Source organism: Canis aureus, chromosome 17, assembly GCF_053574225.1.
Source record: "Canis aureus isolate CA01 chromosome 17, VMU_Caureus_v.1.0, whole genome shotgun sequence".
In the NCBI taxonomy this organism is placed as follows: Eukaryota; Metazoa; Chordata; class Mammalia; order Carnivora; family Canidae; genus Canis; species Canis aureus.
The window spans coordinates 7,643,169-7,659,638 of record NC_135627.1 but is presented as its reverse complement, the minus strand read 5'-3'; positions in this window follow the sequence as shown (position 1 = coordinate 7,659,638).

Here is a 16,470-nt window from a genome sequence, read left to right as displayed (position 1 = left end):
TTCTTATACTAAATCCAATTCAAAAACGAAATACAACTTCCCCTCAGATGATCACATATTAGAGACCTTTACAGTATTGTTTATTTTTTAAATATTCTGGGGAATGAACTTTCTCTTTGCAAAATGAATTTATCTTCTACTCAGGGAAGCATAACAAATTATACTCTTTTTTCCCCCAAGAAAACACCAGGGCTTTTTTGAGAAAGCAAGCCATTTGTTTTTTTCAAAGTGAGTTACCTGAATCTTAATGAAGCAAATAGACTCCCACTTAAAACTCCAAACACCATGACACTACTTTAAGATTATCCAATGACATTGGTTGCTATGTTCTTCATTTTTTAATGGAAACAGGATGATGACAGTTCTCACAGACAATTTATTAAAATTAGGAAATCGTCAGGAAGACTTCAGCAGAGGTATGGTATTAACTTTTTAAAGTCATCTTCATTATCACAATAGGTATTTGGATAACTTTTTATTCTCTCTTTGGGCTCAGCTGGAAGAAATTTTTACCACAAAGGAAGCCTAATTTTATGCATGTTTGACTTAATTCAGAGAGATTTATGAATACCACAGTAGCCTGTTTGAATTGGCTGTGAATAATATGAGGCAGATAGCTTTTATTTCTTTTCAAGCTGAAATATCTGATGTTTTCTTTTAGTGAAACACACATATTAAATACTGGGACCCAAGCATCAAGCATCCTTATTTGTTCATTTTCCACACACTTTCTGAAATATGTGAGAAAGTATGCAAGAGCTTGGAAGATATGAAATGAATGAAGCTAAGTTTAAAATGTGGTGTCAACTCAGACTTAATATTTTATTTTATTTCATAGAATAACTAAAAGAATACAGTTGTGGAAACAAACTATGTCAGACTAAAACACACACAGCATTGGAATATATGATTTCAATTAAAATATGGTTGGTGTGTGGTTTTTGAGGCACAGATCGACTTGAATGGCCTTATGTTGATATAGGTATTTATTGACTCAAATCACAGTGGTAGATATTTTGGTAATTTTAGCTTTCTTTTTCATACTCAGTAGTTATAGCACTTGGTGATAATAGTGTTATTTTACATGAAGTTACTATGTTAAATCTGGTTAGAAAAAATAAACTCACTTAAAATAGTTATTGTCACATATTCTTAGATTTTGAATTTGTGGGTAAGAGAGAATACAATAAGAACATCTCCTCTCTGAAACATATACATATTAATGCACTTGAGGGAATCCATCATGTGGTAGTTGGTTATGGGGGACAGAGCTGCATAGCACTGTTTAGACACAGTTCTTCCCTGGAAAGTGCCCAAATGCAGACAGTCTAGTGGGGATCCTTTCTGAGGATGGTATTCACTAGTTCTGTTAAACTCTCCTCTGACTCCAGAGTTACCAAGAATGGAAGGTGTGAACATCAGCTTGAAGGCAGGAAATGTTTTACAGGATAATTTCAGGATCTTCAGGAATGTAAGACATGAGACAAAAGAAATGTTTCACACTTCACATATATCATTACTATCACCCATAAAAAAAAAGCTAAGAAATTATTATGCCATTCAATAATACAATCATATTGGGGACTTTATCTCCAGGTACATCATTGGATAGGTTATCTAGGAAGAAAACCAATAAGGAAACATTGGCCTTAAATGACAGATCAGATGTTCTTAATAGATACACACAGAACATTCCATCCAAAAGTAGCAGAATACACATTATTCTCAAGTGTACATGGAACATTGTCTAGAACATATCACATGGATTGAAAAACAAGTCTCAATAAATTCAAGAAGATTGAAATCATATCAAGTATCTTTTCTAACCACATTTTTATGAAACCAGAAGTCAATTACAAGAAGGAAACTGGAAAACCCACTAAAATTTGAAGATTAAACAACATGCTACTGAACAATAATGGGTCATAGAAGAAATCAAATAGCACTTAAAAACAAATGAAAACAGAAATGTGACATACAAAATCTATGGAATGTAGCAATAATGATTTTAAGAGGGAAGTTCATAGCAATACAGACCTATCCCCCCAAAATCTCAGATAAACAACATAACTTTACACCAAAAGTATCAGAAAAAGAAAAACAACAAAGCTCATAGTAGAAGGAAGGAAATAACAAAGAATAGAGAGGAAATAAATGCAATAGAAACTAACAAGACAATAGAAGAGATCAATGAAACCAAAAGACAATTTTCTTTGAAAAGATAAACAAACAGCCTTCAGTTAGACTTACTACGTTAAAAGGAGAGTGAGCTCAAATAAATAAAATCAGAAATTAAACAGGTGTTACAACTGATGCCACAGAAATACAAAGGAGTATAGAAAACTATTATAAATAATTATATGCCAACAAATTGGACAGACTAGAAGAAGTGGGTAAATTCCTAGAAACACTCAATCTTCCAAGACTAAATCATGAAAGAATTATAAAATCTGAATAAACCAATTTCTAGTAAGGAATTGAATCAGTAATCAAAAATCTCCAAATAAACAAAAGCCCAGTGCTAGATGTTTCCACTGGTGAATTCTACCAAATCCTTAACAAAATGGGTAAAACGAGAGTGTACCTCAACCTAACAAGGCTCTCTCTCTATATCAATCCTATAGCCAAACTGTCAATGAACCCACCATTAACCATAGACAACCTCATACCAATTACCTTTAGACTAGAATCAGACAAAGCAAAAAATAAAAGTACAGGTCAATATCCTTGATGAACATAGATACAAAAATATTCAACAAAACAGGGAGGCCTGGGTGGCTCAGCAGTTGAGCATCTGCCTTTGGCTCAGGGCATGATCCCAGAGTCCCAGGATCGAGTCCTGCATCAGGCTCCCTGCATGCAGCCTGCTTCTCCCTCTACCTATGTCTCTGCCTCTCTCTCTCTCTCTCTCTCTGTGTCTCTCATGAATAAATAAATAAAATATTTTAAAAATAAATAAATCAATAAATTTCAACAAAACATTAGTAAACCAAATTCAACAATATGTTAAAAGGATCATACTCCATGATCTAGTGGGATTTATTCCAGGAATGCAAGGATGGTTCAACCACAAATCAATCAATATTAAATACCACTTTAACAAAATGAAGGATAAAAATCATATGATCCATTTCAATAAATGCAGAAAAGGATTTGACAAAATTCAACATCTATTTTTGATAAAACTCTCAACAAAGTGGGTAGCAAGGAGTGTACCTCAACATAACAAAGGCCCTATACATATAAGCTACAGCCAATATCTTCAATGGTGAAAAACTGAAAATTTTTCCTCTAAAATCAAGAATAAGACAAGGGCTCCTACTCTTGCCATTTTTATTTGACACAGTATTAGAAGTCCTGCTCACAGCAATTAGGCAAGAGTGAGAAATAAAAGATATCCAAATAGGAAAGGGAGAAGTAAAACTGTCATTATTGCAGAGGAATATGATACTATTTATAGAAGACCCTAAAGTCGCCACACACACACACACACACACAAAAATTTAAAACTAATAAACAAATTCATCAAAGCTGCAGGATACAGAGTCAATATATAAAACCTGTGGTGCTTATATACACCAATAACAAACTATCAGAAAGATGAATTAGATAAGCAATCCCATTTACAACTGATCTGAAAGAATAAAATACCCAGGAATAAATTTAACCAAGGAGGTAAAAGACCTGTACACAGAAAACTATCAAGATAATAATGAAAAAAAATCAAAGAAGCACAAATAAGTGCAAGGTTATTCCATGTTCACAGATTGGAAGAATTAGTATTGTTAAATGTCCATACTATCCAAAACAATCTACAGAATCAGTGCAACTATATCAAAATTTCAATGGCATTTTTCATAGAACTAAAGAAAATAATTCTAAAATTTATATGGGACTGTAAATGATCATGAACAACCAAAACAATCTTGGAAAAGAAGCACAGAGCTGGAGGTATCATGTTCCCTGATTTCAAACTATACTACAAAGCTGTAGTAATCAAAACAATATGATATTGGCCTAAAAATAGACAAACAGATTAATGGAACAGAGTTGAGAGTCCATCAATAAACACACATACATATGGACAATTAATTATGATAATGGAGCCAAGAACATGCAATGGAGAAAGGATTGTCCTGTAAATGATGCTGGAAAAAAACTATAATGTGAAATGCAAACAGAATAGACCATTATCTTATACCTCATACAAAATTAACTTAAAATGTAGCAAAGACTTAAATGAAAGACCTAAACCATAAAATATGTGTGGTAAAATCATTGACATCAGTCTTAGCAATGTGTTTATAGATCTGACACCAAAGTCAAGGGAAATAAAAGCAAAAATAGGCAAGTGAAATTACATCAAACTAAAAAATCTTTTGCACAGTGAAAGAAACAATCAGGAAAATGAAAAACAACCTTGTGAATGGGAGAAGGTATTTACAAATCATATATCCAATAAGGGGTTAATATCCAAAATATATTTTTAAAAATCATACAACTCAACAATAAAAAAACACACAAGTCAAATTAAATAGATGGGCAGAGGATCTGCATAGACATTTTTTTTTTTCCTAAATAAGACACACAGATGGCCAAGAAGTGCATGAAAAGATGTTCAACATCACCAGTATTAGGGGAAATGCAAATCAAAACCACAAAGATGTTCCACCTCATACCTTTTAGAATGGCTATTTTAAAAGTGGAAGGGCAGCCCTGGTGGCTCAGCAGTTTAGCGCCGCCTTCAGCCTGGGGCATGATCCTGGAGACCTGGGATCGAGTCCCACCTTGGGCTCCCTGCATGGAGCCTGCTTCTTCCTCTGCCTGTGTCTCTGCCTCTCTCTCTCTCTCTCTCTCATAAATAAATAAATAAAATATTAAAAAAAAAAAAAGTGGAAGAAATCCAGGTGTTGGAGAGGATGTGAAGGAAAGGGAAGCCTCGCACACTGTTGGAGGGAATGTAAGTTGGTACAGACACTGTGGAAAACAGTATGGGGTTTCCTCAATAAATGAAGAATCAAAATACCATATGAGCTAGCAATTCCACTTCTGGGTATTTATCCAAAGAAAGTAAAAACACTAATTCAAAAAGATATATACTCCTATGTTTATTGAAGCATTATTTACAATAGCCAAGATAGGGAGACAATCTAAGGATCCATAGATGGATGAATGGCTGAAAAAGATGTGGTATACACACACACACACACACACACACACACCTACACCAACATCCATCCACACCCACACCCACACCACACCCACGCAAATAAAATGGAATTCTACTTAGCCTTCAAAGAGAATGACTCTTGCCATTTGCAACAACATACATGGGCCTGGAGGGTATTATGTTAAGTGAAATAAGTCAGATGGAGAAAAACAAATACCATATGATTTAACTCATAGGTAGAATAAAAAACAAATAAACAAAAGAATACAAAAACAAACTCATAGATACAGAAAACAGACTAATGGTTACCAGAGAGAAAGGAGGTTGGGGGATGAGAGAAATGGTTGAAAGGGGTCAACTGTAGGCTGCTATATGGTAACTAGACCTTTGGTGGTGATCACTTTGCAGAGCATTTAGGTGTCGAATTATAATGTTTTGCATTTGAAATTTATATAACGTTATATACTAATGTTACTTCAAAAAATTATTGTGTCATGATTACCTTAATTTGTATAAGTTAGGATTCATGTATCCAGATCCTGTTTTGAAAAGACATTAACTGATCCAATATTAATTAATTCAAAAGAAATTTTTGTCATGTTTTAGTCCTGATTTCAAATTGTTCGAATATCTTGGGACAAAACTGGTATTTTGTCACTTTAAGTAAAGTTAATTTATTATTTATCACTTTACTCAGTTTTTTTTTTTTCTAACATTGGTTTTACAAAATTTGTAAAAAGAAAGAAGGCCCTAAAGCAGATTATGATAAAGCAAATACTTACTAATTTCATCTTTTTTTCATTATTTTGATCAATACTGAAGACTGCATTTAGTACAGAAATTCATGGCTAAACTGCTAATGAGAAGATAACATATTTGGCTACTTTTCAAGAAGAATCTTGTCTTTTATTATTTTCTTTAGTTTCATTCCTCTTCCCTCCAAACTCTGACACTCTCCTGAAATTATCTTTTTCATAGACAACCTCAGCCCCTTATAAAATCTGTGGGGGGTGGGGTGGCAGGGGTAGGTTTTATAAAAACATTTGCCTACATGGACAAAAATTGTAATCAAGGATTACAATGGAAGACCTAATAAAAATGACATTTGGAAGTTTTCACAGTTGCAGCACATATATGAGAACATCTTAAAGATCCTTCTTTACATTATACAAGTAACAAATCAATAAAGACATCTAAAAGTGTCAGATACTCTTCATAATTTCTCCCATTATTAGAAAAATTCTTCTCCAGATGAGTGTGTGAGTTGTGATGTTAAGAGATAATTATGCTTTATTTTCCAGAGATTCATATTTAATTTCTGGTAAATGAAAATTACATCTTTTGTAAGCAGCACTGAAGCTAGTTATATTTTAAAATAAAATCAAATTAATTTGCTTACTATGCACAGTGTGAGTGTTTATATGGGCCTCTATTTGATACCCACTGAAGCACACTGTTTCCTGGGATATTTTCTGAAGACTTAATAAAATGTGAAATTTTCATCTACTATTGAAAACTTAATAAAACCAGGATTCATAGTGGGGGGAAAATGCCTGAAGTTAATATCTCAACTTCTGTATGTGACATTCAGAGGATGATTATAATTTGTTCTGTGGGTAGGCTAAAAATTAATTTTCTTCTTCTTATTTATTAGACTTTCCTTTCTCACACTGTTTAGAATAGCTTTATTTCTGGGCTCTTTTATTAGTGCAAAAAAACAATATAGAACCTAAAAAAAATCCCAAACCTTGAGTCAATGTTGCTTCTAAGTACTTAGCATATTAAAAAAAAAAAATTTCAAAAGAAGAATTTAAATTCCAACACTTTCAAAGCACTCATATGATTTTTCCTTATTTCAGGATTGTAATAGGTCATTGCTTTCAAAGAAAGACTCTTAGGGAAGAAGCATGATTCAAATTTACTTACTTGAAAAAATGAGGGAATTTCATGATTATTTCCCTTTCAATTTGAGGGAAAGAGCTGAGCCATTTTCAAGACACATGCTTCCTCTCATTGACATACCCAGTGTGTATACCTACTTGGCCTTCAGATAACCTTGAACTAAAGTAACTAAATGCAGTATGTACTTCTATTGGACACTGAGTGGATGATTTTGTGCTATGGACCTTGAGTACTAGCACATCTGAGTTACGGTAAGTCCCTCAAGTAACTAGAGCTGCTCATGAGCTACTATGCGATTAAGTTAAAAGTAGTACTTACATCTACTTGATGCAAAATTGCCATTTCCTTAGGGCAGAATTGGATGCCTATGCCTCAATATCCTCATCTTTAAAATAGGAATAAGAATAATACCAAATCCAAAGATTTAGAGCAAGAAATACATGGATATTGCCTAGTAGATATCAAGCATACCTTTTATTATAATTTTTTACATATTTTTGTGCATTGAACAAAATGGAATGGATTAATATTGGGGAGTTTCCATTCTCTTTCATCATCATTATGTTCATTTCTTCATTATGACTAAATATTATGATAAATGCTAAAAAAAGTCAAGTATTTGAGTTATACATTTCAGAGAAAAAAAATCAAATTTTAGAGATAAGAGTAGATAAAAGATGCAGAATTCCCAAATTATCAAGATTCCTGAATTATCAGTAATAAAAGGGAGATTTTTTCATTGATGTCTTCTGACTTCAGGTACACTTATAGATCATGAGATTCATGCTGGGCTCTACTTCTTTCTTAAATGTGTCTACCATTGTACTTCTAATTAAGTCTTTCAAATGGTCCATCTTTTTGGTTGGGCTAAAGAGGACAGAAAGAGCCATGATGTAAGTCTTATATGATGATTGGGAAGATTATCTGCCTCTGCTTATAACCTAAACAGGATGAGAAAGAGTTGAGGATAAATTTTACAAAATAATAGTAATAGTAATAATAATGATAATTGCAGCACTAATAATATTACCTTAGCTTAAGTTGTAAGCTGTGGGGCTATATTTTTTTGTATAACATACGAACACCTTATAAAATATATTCATATATTGTTATGCTTTAGACACAAATTATGGTAAAATAATTCCCCCAGTAGTCAAATAATTGGAAAGATAACTACAAAGAAAGTAGTGATAGATATTCCCTTCTTCTTAAAACCATTTGAATCCTATACTTTTCATAAGGGAAATGATTCCTGCATAATTGTATTCACACACACACACACACACTCACACACACATGTCAAATAAGAGATCATGGCAATGAAAACCATGGTGTCTATAAGATGAAATTATCTCAGTACTTTGTAACAATTTGGGTGTTTTAGGTTTTTTTTTTTTTTGTCATGAGTAATACAAAAAGACTTTAGACAAAATCAAATATAATTGAAAAACAGCCATCTAATCCTATCACATCACTCAAAAACCTTGTAAATAACCATCAAAAGGTAGTACCTAAAACTTTAGTTCTAGAAATATCATCCAAACTGTCTACACATATTTTTAATTACTGCCATAAAGTTTAGTTACTTATGCTTACTGTTTTTTTTTTAATTTTTATTTATTTATGATAGTCACAGAGAGAGAGAGAGAGGCAGAGACATAGGCAGAGGGAGAAGCAGGCTCCATGCACAGGGAGCCCGACGTGGGACTCGATCCCGGGTCTCCAGGATCGCGCCCTGGGCCAAAGGCAGGCGCTAAACTGCTGAGCCACCCAGGGATCCCTTCTTACTCTGTTTTATTACTATTCACAGAACATGTTCTAGGATTCAGTTTTCAAATCTCCCTTATGACAGATAAACAATATAGTTGTATTGATCGTATGTGTGCATACAGACCTATGATTTAACATTTTCTTTCCATGAAAAACTTACTTCATTGTGTACTATAACTTTGAGATGACTATAAATGCTGAATTCTGAAAAATAATGAAATAATAACATGACAATACTTTTTAAAGATTCAAGAATGCAACTCTTTTCTAAATGTTTTTCATAAGGAAATAAAATATATTCTTTATATTTAGGATTAGAATTGGTGTCATATACTCAGTATTCTTCCTTATGTCAGTAGTACAATTTTTAATTTTTTTTATTTGAGCATAGTTGACACACAATGTTACATTAGTTTCAGGTATACAACACAATGATCTAGCAACTTTATAGGTTATGGGATGCTCATAAGTGTAGCTACCATATCACACTATGACAATATCATTAACTATATTTCCTTTGCTGTGCCACTTTATTCCATAACTTATTCATTCCATCAATAAAAGCCTGTATCTCCCATTCCCTTTCGCCTATTTTGTTCATACCCTCACCCCCACCAACAGCCATCAGTTTGTTCTCTGCATACATAGGTCTGTTTTTTTATTCATTTGTTTTTTAAGATTCCACTTATGAGTGAAATCATATGATATCAATCTTTCTCAGTCTGATGTATTTCACTTAGCATAATACCCTCTAGATTCATCCATGTTGTTGCAAATGGCATGATCCAATTCTTTTCCATAGCTGTGTAATATTACATTGTGTGTGTGTATGTGTCACATCTTTCCTTATCAATTCATTCATCAATGGATACTTAGGTTGGTTCCATATCTTGGCTATTGTAAGCAATGATGCAATAAACATAGGGACATGTATATCTTTTCAAATTAGTGTTTTTGTTTTCTTTGGGTAAATGTCCACTAGTGGAATTATTGGATCCCCTGGTGTTTCTATTTTTAATTTTTTGAGGAATCCTCATATTGTTTTCCACAGTGGCTATGCTGATTTACATTCCCCAAGAAACTACTAAAAGTAATAAATTAATTTGGTTAATTTTCAGGATACAAAATTAATATCCAGAAATTGATAGCATTTATTTTTTTAATTGGTAGCATTTCCATATACTAATAACAAAGTAGCAAAAGATAAATTAAGAAAACAACTCAATTTATAATTGCACCAGAAAGAAAAAATACCTAGGAATAAACCCAACCAAAGCAGTAAAAGACATATAATCTGAAAGATATAATATATTGATGAAAGAAACTGAAAATGACACAAACAAATGAAAAGGTATTTCATACTTATAGTTTGGAAAAATATATATTTTTAATGTTCTTACTATTCAAAGTAATGCATATTTTCAATGCAATCCCTATCAAAATACCAACAGCATTTTTTCACAGAACTAAAACCAATAGTCCTAAAACTTGTATGGAACCACAAAGACTCCTAATAGTCAAAGCAATCTTGAAAAAGAACAAAACTGGAAGTATCACAATCCCAGATTTCATGATATACTACAAAGCTGTAGTTATCAAAACAGTATGATACTGGCATAAAAGTAGACACATCTATCAATGGAACAGAATGAAAAGCCCAGGAATAAACCCAGGATTATATGGTCAATTATTCTTCTACAAAAGAGACAAGAATATGCCATGGGAAAAAAAGACAGTCTCTTTAACAAATGTGGCTGTGAAAACTGAGCAGCTACGTGAGAAAGAATGAAACTGGACCACTTTCTTACACTATACACAAATAAATTCAAAATGGATTAAGGTAAGTGTGAGACCTGAAACCATAAAATTATTAGAAGTGAGGCCAGGCAGTAATTTCTTTGACATTGTCCATAACAATATTTTTGACATGTCTCCTGAGGCAAGGGAAATAAAAACAGAAATAAACTATTAAGATGGACTACATCAAAATAAAAAACCTTTGCACAGCAAAGGAAACCATCAACAAAACAAAAATGCAATCTACCAAATGGGAGAAGATATTTACAAATGATATACCTGGTAAGGGGTTAATATCCAATATATAAATAACTTATAAAATTCAACACCAAAAATATGATTAAAAATATTAAGGCAGCAATATCTCTGACATCAACGATAGCAAAGTTTATCTTGATAAGTCTCCTGAGGTAGGGAAACAAAAGCAAAAATAAACTATTAAGACTACATCAGAATAAAAAGCTCCTGCACTGCAAAGGAAACAACCAGCAAAACTAAACAATAATCTACTGGTGGGAGAAGATATTTATAAATGGCTTCTCCAAAAAGGGTTTGTATGCAAAAAATATAAAGAATTTATACAACTTAACACCAAAACCGCAAATAATCCAATTTAAAAATGGGCAGCAGATATGAAAAGACTTTCTTCAAAGAAGACATACAGATGGCAAACGGACACATGAAAAGATGTTCAACATCACTTATTATCAGGGAAATACAAATTTAAACCATGATGAGATATCACCTCATACCTGTCAGAATAACTAAAATAAAAAACTCAGGAAAAAACAGGTGTTTGGCAAGGATGTGGGGGAAAAGGAACCCTCCTGCACTATTTTGGTGGGAATGCAAACTGGTACAGCCACTCTGGAAAACAGTATGGAGGTTCCTAAAAAAAAAAAATTAGAAATAGAATTACCCTTTGATTCTTGAATCACGCTATGGGGTATTTAGCCAAAAAATACAAAAACACTAATTCAAAGGGATATATGTACCCCTATGTTCATTGCAGCATTATTTACAATAGCAAACTATGGAAGCAGTCTGAGTGTCCATCAATAGATGAATGAATGAAGATGTGGATAATGGAATATTACTCAGTCATAAGAAAGAATGAAATCTTGCCATTTGCAATGACATGGATTGATCTGGAGAGTATAATGCTAAGTGAAATAAGCCAGGCAGAAAAAAACAAATATCATATGATTTCCTTCATACATGGAATTTAAGAAACAAAAGAACAAAGAAAACAAAAGAGAGACAAGCTTAAAAAATAGACTCTTGACTACAGAGAACAAGCTGATGGTCATCAGAGGAGAGGTGGGTGGAGGGATGGGGAGATAGGTAAAGAGGATAAAGGAGTGCACATATCTTGATGAGCACCGAGTAATATATGGAAGTGTTAAATCACTATATTGTATATTCGAAACTAACATTACACTGTATGTTAATGACCCTGAAAATGAAATGAAATGAAAATCTAGCAGTCTTATTAGCATTTTATTTCTTTCTTTATTAATTTTTTATTAGTATTTTGAATTTTGATGACTGTTATTCAAGAAATTGCCAAAAGAGCCTGTACATAATGATAATAGATTTATTAATGAATTAGGTATAGACTTTATCCCAGTAATATGTTTTCAGAGTCATAATCAATATTTACAGTCTGTTGTTCCCAGCATTGCTGAAGTATTTGGTTATATATATTTTACGTTTATAGTTTACATGCTGTAGTAGACTGAAAACTGCTCCCTGCACACTCTAATTCCCAGAACCTGCAAATGTGTTACCACACGTGGTAAGGGAGTCTTGTAGATTTTAAGAAATTAAGGATCTTGTCATGATGTGAACAACATCCTGCATTGTCCTGGATGGACCTGGTGTAAGTAAATGAAGAGAGAAGCAGAGGGTCAGAGTTGAGCTGGCCATGTGACAGTGGAGGCAGAGATTGGTATGAATAGGACATAAGATAAGGAATGCCAGCAGCTTCTAGAAGCTAGAAGAAGCAAGGAACATATTCTCCCCTGGGGCCTCCAGAAGGAACTTGCCTTGCCGACACTTTGATTGGAGACCTATCAACCTCATTTCAGACTCCTGAAGCCCACACTATAAGTGAATACATTTATGTTGTTTTTACACCACTGTTTGTGGTAATTTTTATTGTGGAAAGAGGAAACTCATATGCATGCTAAACTGTATTAATATGATTGACAAGATGAAACTCCAAAATATTAAAAACAGTAAGAATAACACATAATCCTGGCTCTCTCCTAAAGAGTTGTAAAGAACCATTAGGCATTGCTTGCAGACTTTCAGTTACATATCTCCTACACAAACAACTGTATCAGAGCTTTGGAGGGCTTGTTGGAAACAAACAGAATAGCTTTCTCTAAAGAACAATCCATTGAAATTACCCTTTGAGCAGCGCCTGGGTGGCTCCCCAGTTAAGTGTCTGCCTTTGGCTCAGGTCATGATCCTGGGGTCCTGGAGTGGAGCCCCAATTTGGGCTCCTTGCTCAGTGGGGAGTCTACTCCTCCCTCTGCCCCTCCCCCCAACTCATGTTCTCTCTCACTCTGCTTTTTCTCTCTAATAAATAAATTTTTTGGGATCCCTGGGTGGCGCTGCGGTTTAGCGCCTCCCTTTGGCCCAGGGCGCGATCCTGGAGGCCCCCGGATCGAATCCCATGTCGGGCTCCCGGTGCATGGAGCCTGCTTCTCCCTCTGCCTGTGTCTCTGCCTCTCTCTCTCTCTCTCTCTCTCTGTGTGACTATCATAAATAAATAAAAATTTAAAAAATAAAAATAAAAATAAATAAATAAATAAATAAATAAATAAATAAATAAATTTTTTAAAGGCTTTAAAAACATTAAAGAGAGAAAGAAATTACCCTTTGAAAATGTTAGAGATTAATCATTTTAGGGTATCATTTTTATTCATCACTGAATTTCTCCCTTCTATATTTTAAAGAATTATAAAGTATGCAATTCATGAAACTTGGTAAACCAAAGAATGTGCTTAACCTGCATGTACATCTGTGGACTTGAACTGGGGCCTCAAAGGTGTAAAAAGCCCTCAAACCTATTTATGGTTGGAAGCATTATGACAGCACAACCAGGAAGCATCTGATCACGGTTAGTCTTCATGGAGTTTTATCCTTTGAACGATGTAGTGTATTTGTAAAACGCCACCACTGTGCGGCCCCACCCCTGGTCAATAATGCTTATGCATGCATGCAAGCAACCGTGTTGTCCTCAGATCACTGCTCTCAAGCCTGTAACCTGAAACGAAATAATGAGGCTCCTTTAGGCTTGAGGAATATTACTTTTTGTCCTTGTAACAAGTACAAGATCAAATTCAAGGAAATTTTTTTTTTCCTGCACAATGTTCACTTTTGCTTTGAGTTCCAGCTGTGAGTGGAATTAACTTTCAAAATAAAGAAAATGGGCTCTGCAGCTGGGGGAGAGAGTTTGGGGCTGACTTGAATCAGACACAGTTGGTGGAGGGTGGAAACATCATGAATATCTTTCCACTCCTTTTCCATCACCGTGGGAGGCCTTTGTGGAAGGAATTTGACATCATTCTGCCTTCCCATCTCCTGACTGAATGGATGGGTAGCAGAGCTGATGAAAACCCCATCTTAGGAAAGTGCCCGCTTCGGTCACCACTTTTCTGTTTGAGGGGAATTGTCTTTCACTGAAATGCGGCTACAGGATTATACACCTAATGCCATTCCTACTCCTGAATTCAAAGCGTCAATGACAGAATCATGTGCAATGCATTTTCTAGTAATCCTCATTCACTGAGCTCCAACCTGTGGCATGTGATTATTTAAAAATTAGTACCCTTGTGCATCTAGGTATTTTGAGTACCAGACACTCACTGAGTACACTGTGTGAGAAAACTTAACTTTGGCTCCCAGTTAAGAGGACAACTTATTTGTGATATCCAGATGTAATGAATCATGTTCATGTGCCACTTTAAACAAGTAAACAAATCAGGCCACCTCGGAGGCTCAGTCGATGAAGCATCTGCCTTTGGCTCAGGTCATGATCTCAGGGTCCTGAGATAGAGTCCTGCATCGGGGTCCCTGCCCAGTGGGGACTCTGCTTCTCCCTCTCCCTATGCCCCTCCTTCCCATTTGTGCTGCCTCTCAAATAAATAAATACAATATTTTTTTTAAAAGTAAACAACTTACTCTGTTCTAAGACACTTGAAATGAGAAAAAAAAAAAAGAAGTACAATTCATTTTTGTAGTGAATTTATCCTCAGGTGCATTCATTCATTCAGCACATTTTTACTGAGTACCTGCTACAGATTGGGCATTATACCAGGCATGGCCAAGAGAGATACAACAAAATATGGGTCTTGGCACTCATAGAACTTTCTTTTTTGTGGGAGCAAATGAGTAATAAACTAAGAAACTGATATGTGGATTGTCTCAGAGACTGTATGCCACATAAGGAAAATAAAACAGGTAAAGTTTTTGGAGATTGCCGATGGTGGGGAATGAGAGGTCGGTCAGAAAATATTTCTCTGTAGAGACCTATTGGCCTGTCAGGCAGAGAGGAACAGCCAACAGCAGTCTGGAAGGCTTCTGTGTTTGGAAATCCCAGTGGACAAGAGGTAACGTGAAAGGTGGGAGGAAGGAAGGATTAGCACGAATGAAGGATCAACAGGAGCTGGATCAAGTAGACACTTAGAAAGTGTTGGGTTTTCCTATTTCTCCTGGGCCGATACTATAGGTAGTGTGTCTGCTCTCTGTTACACATTTTTAATCATAATTTGGGCTGATTAGAATATCACAGAGGTGTTGTAATTTGTTTCCTTTCTTACTGAAGAGGTTCTTGAACCTCTGGCCACCATTGATGTTGCTGATGCTCATTTAGCTTCCATGTTCTCTCCATCATATCATAACAGCAACTTATAAAGAAGGACTTGTCTATTTTCTTCCAGGGCTTAAAGAATAACTTAGTGTTCTCTTAGCCAGAGAAAGATGTTTTCAAGCTCATTTGCCTGATTTTTCAAAATATTCTCTTTTGACAAGGGGATTAATATATTGAGGGTTATACAGTGGAGGAAAAGAAGAGCATAAGGGTGTTCTCTTCTTATTTATCTTTCTTTTTCATCTTGTTGAGTTTTTTCCCCTTACCTGTTGCTTGAAGCATCTTGATGATGAGTTCCTAGTCTTTAACATGTTCCCCCAGGGCATTAGTCCATTTGCTCCATTTAGGGTTGCATATGAATATATCACAGTTTTCAACATCAGGTGGTACTAAATCTTGTTTGTGCTCCTTTAATGAAATCATCAATTTTTTCTCATCACTGCAGGTAAAAACTGTTTTCCATATGCTATACCCCCTTATCATGACTTATCATGACTTCTAAAATGTCCTTATAGTTGCATATCTAGTTTACATTTGGAAAGCAGGATGTCAGTTTACTAGAAAATAATTCTAAAAAATGTGTAGAGCTATTTGCCAGCCAGACTCAGCTGCCACTGAATGAATAATTCCATGAAGAGTGGGACTGTGCAGGCAGTCACAGAATCTGCTGTTTTCATAAAACTTGATAAATTAATTAGTTCACTTGTGATTATGTGATTCTGTTAGAAAGAACAAAGTATTGCTAAGATAGCTTGGGATAAATAGGAACATACTGAATTTCCTTTTTTTCCCATTTAAAAAAGTTCTAGGCAGAAATTAAGTATCTTAGAAACAAGGAGGCTACTAATATTGCATAGTAAACATTCTAATCTAGTAAGCTAAAATCTCAGAAAAGACGTCATGTGCTGAGTGATCAAATAATAGATCAATTAAGTCTAGTAAAATGAAA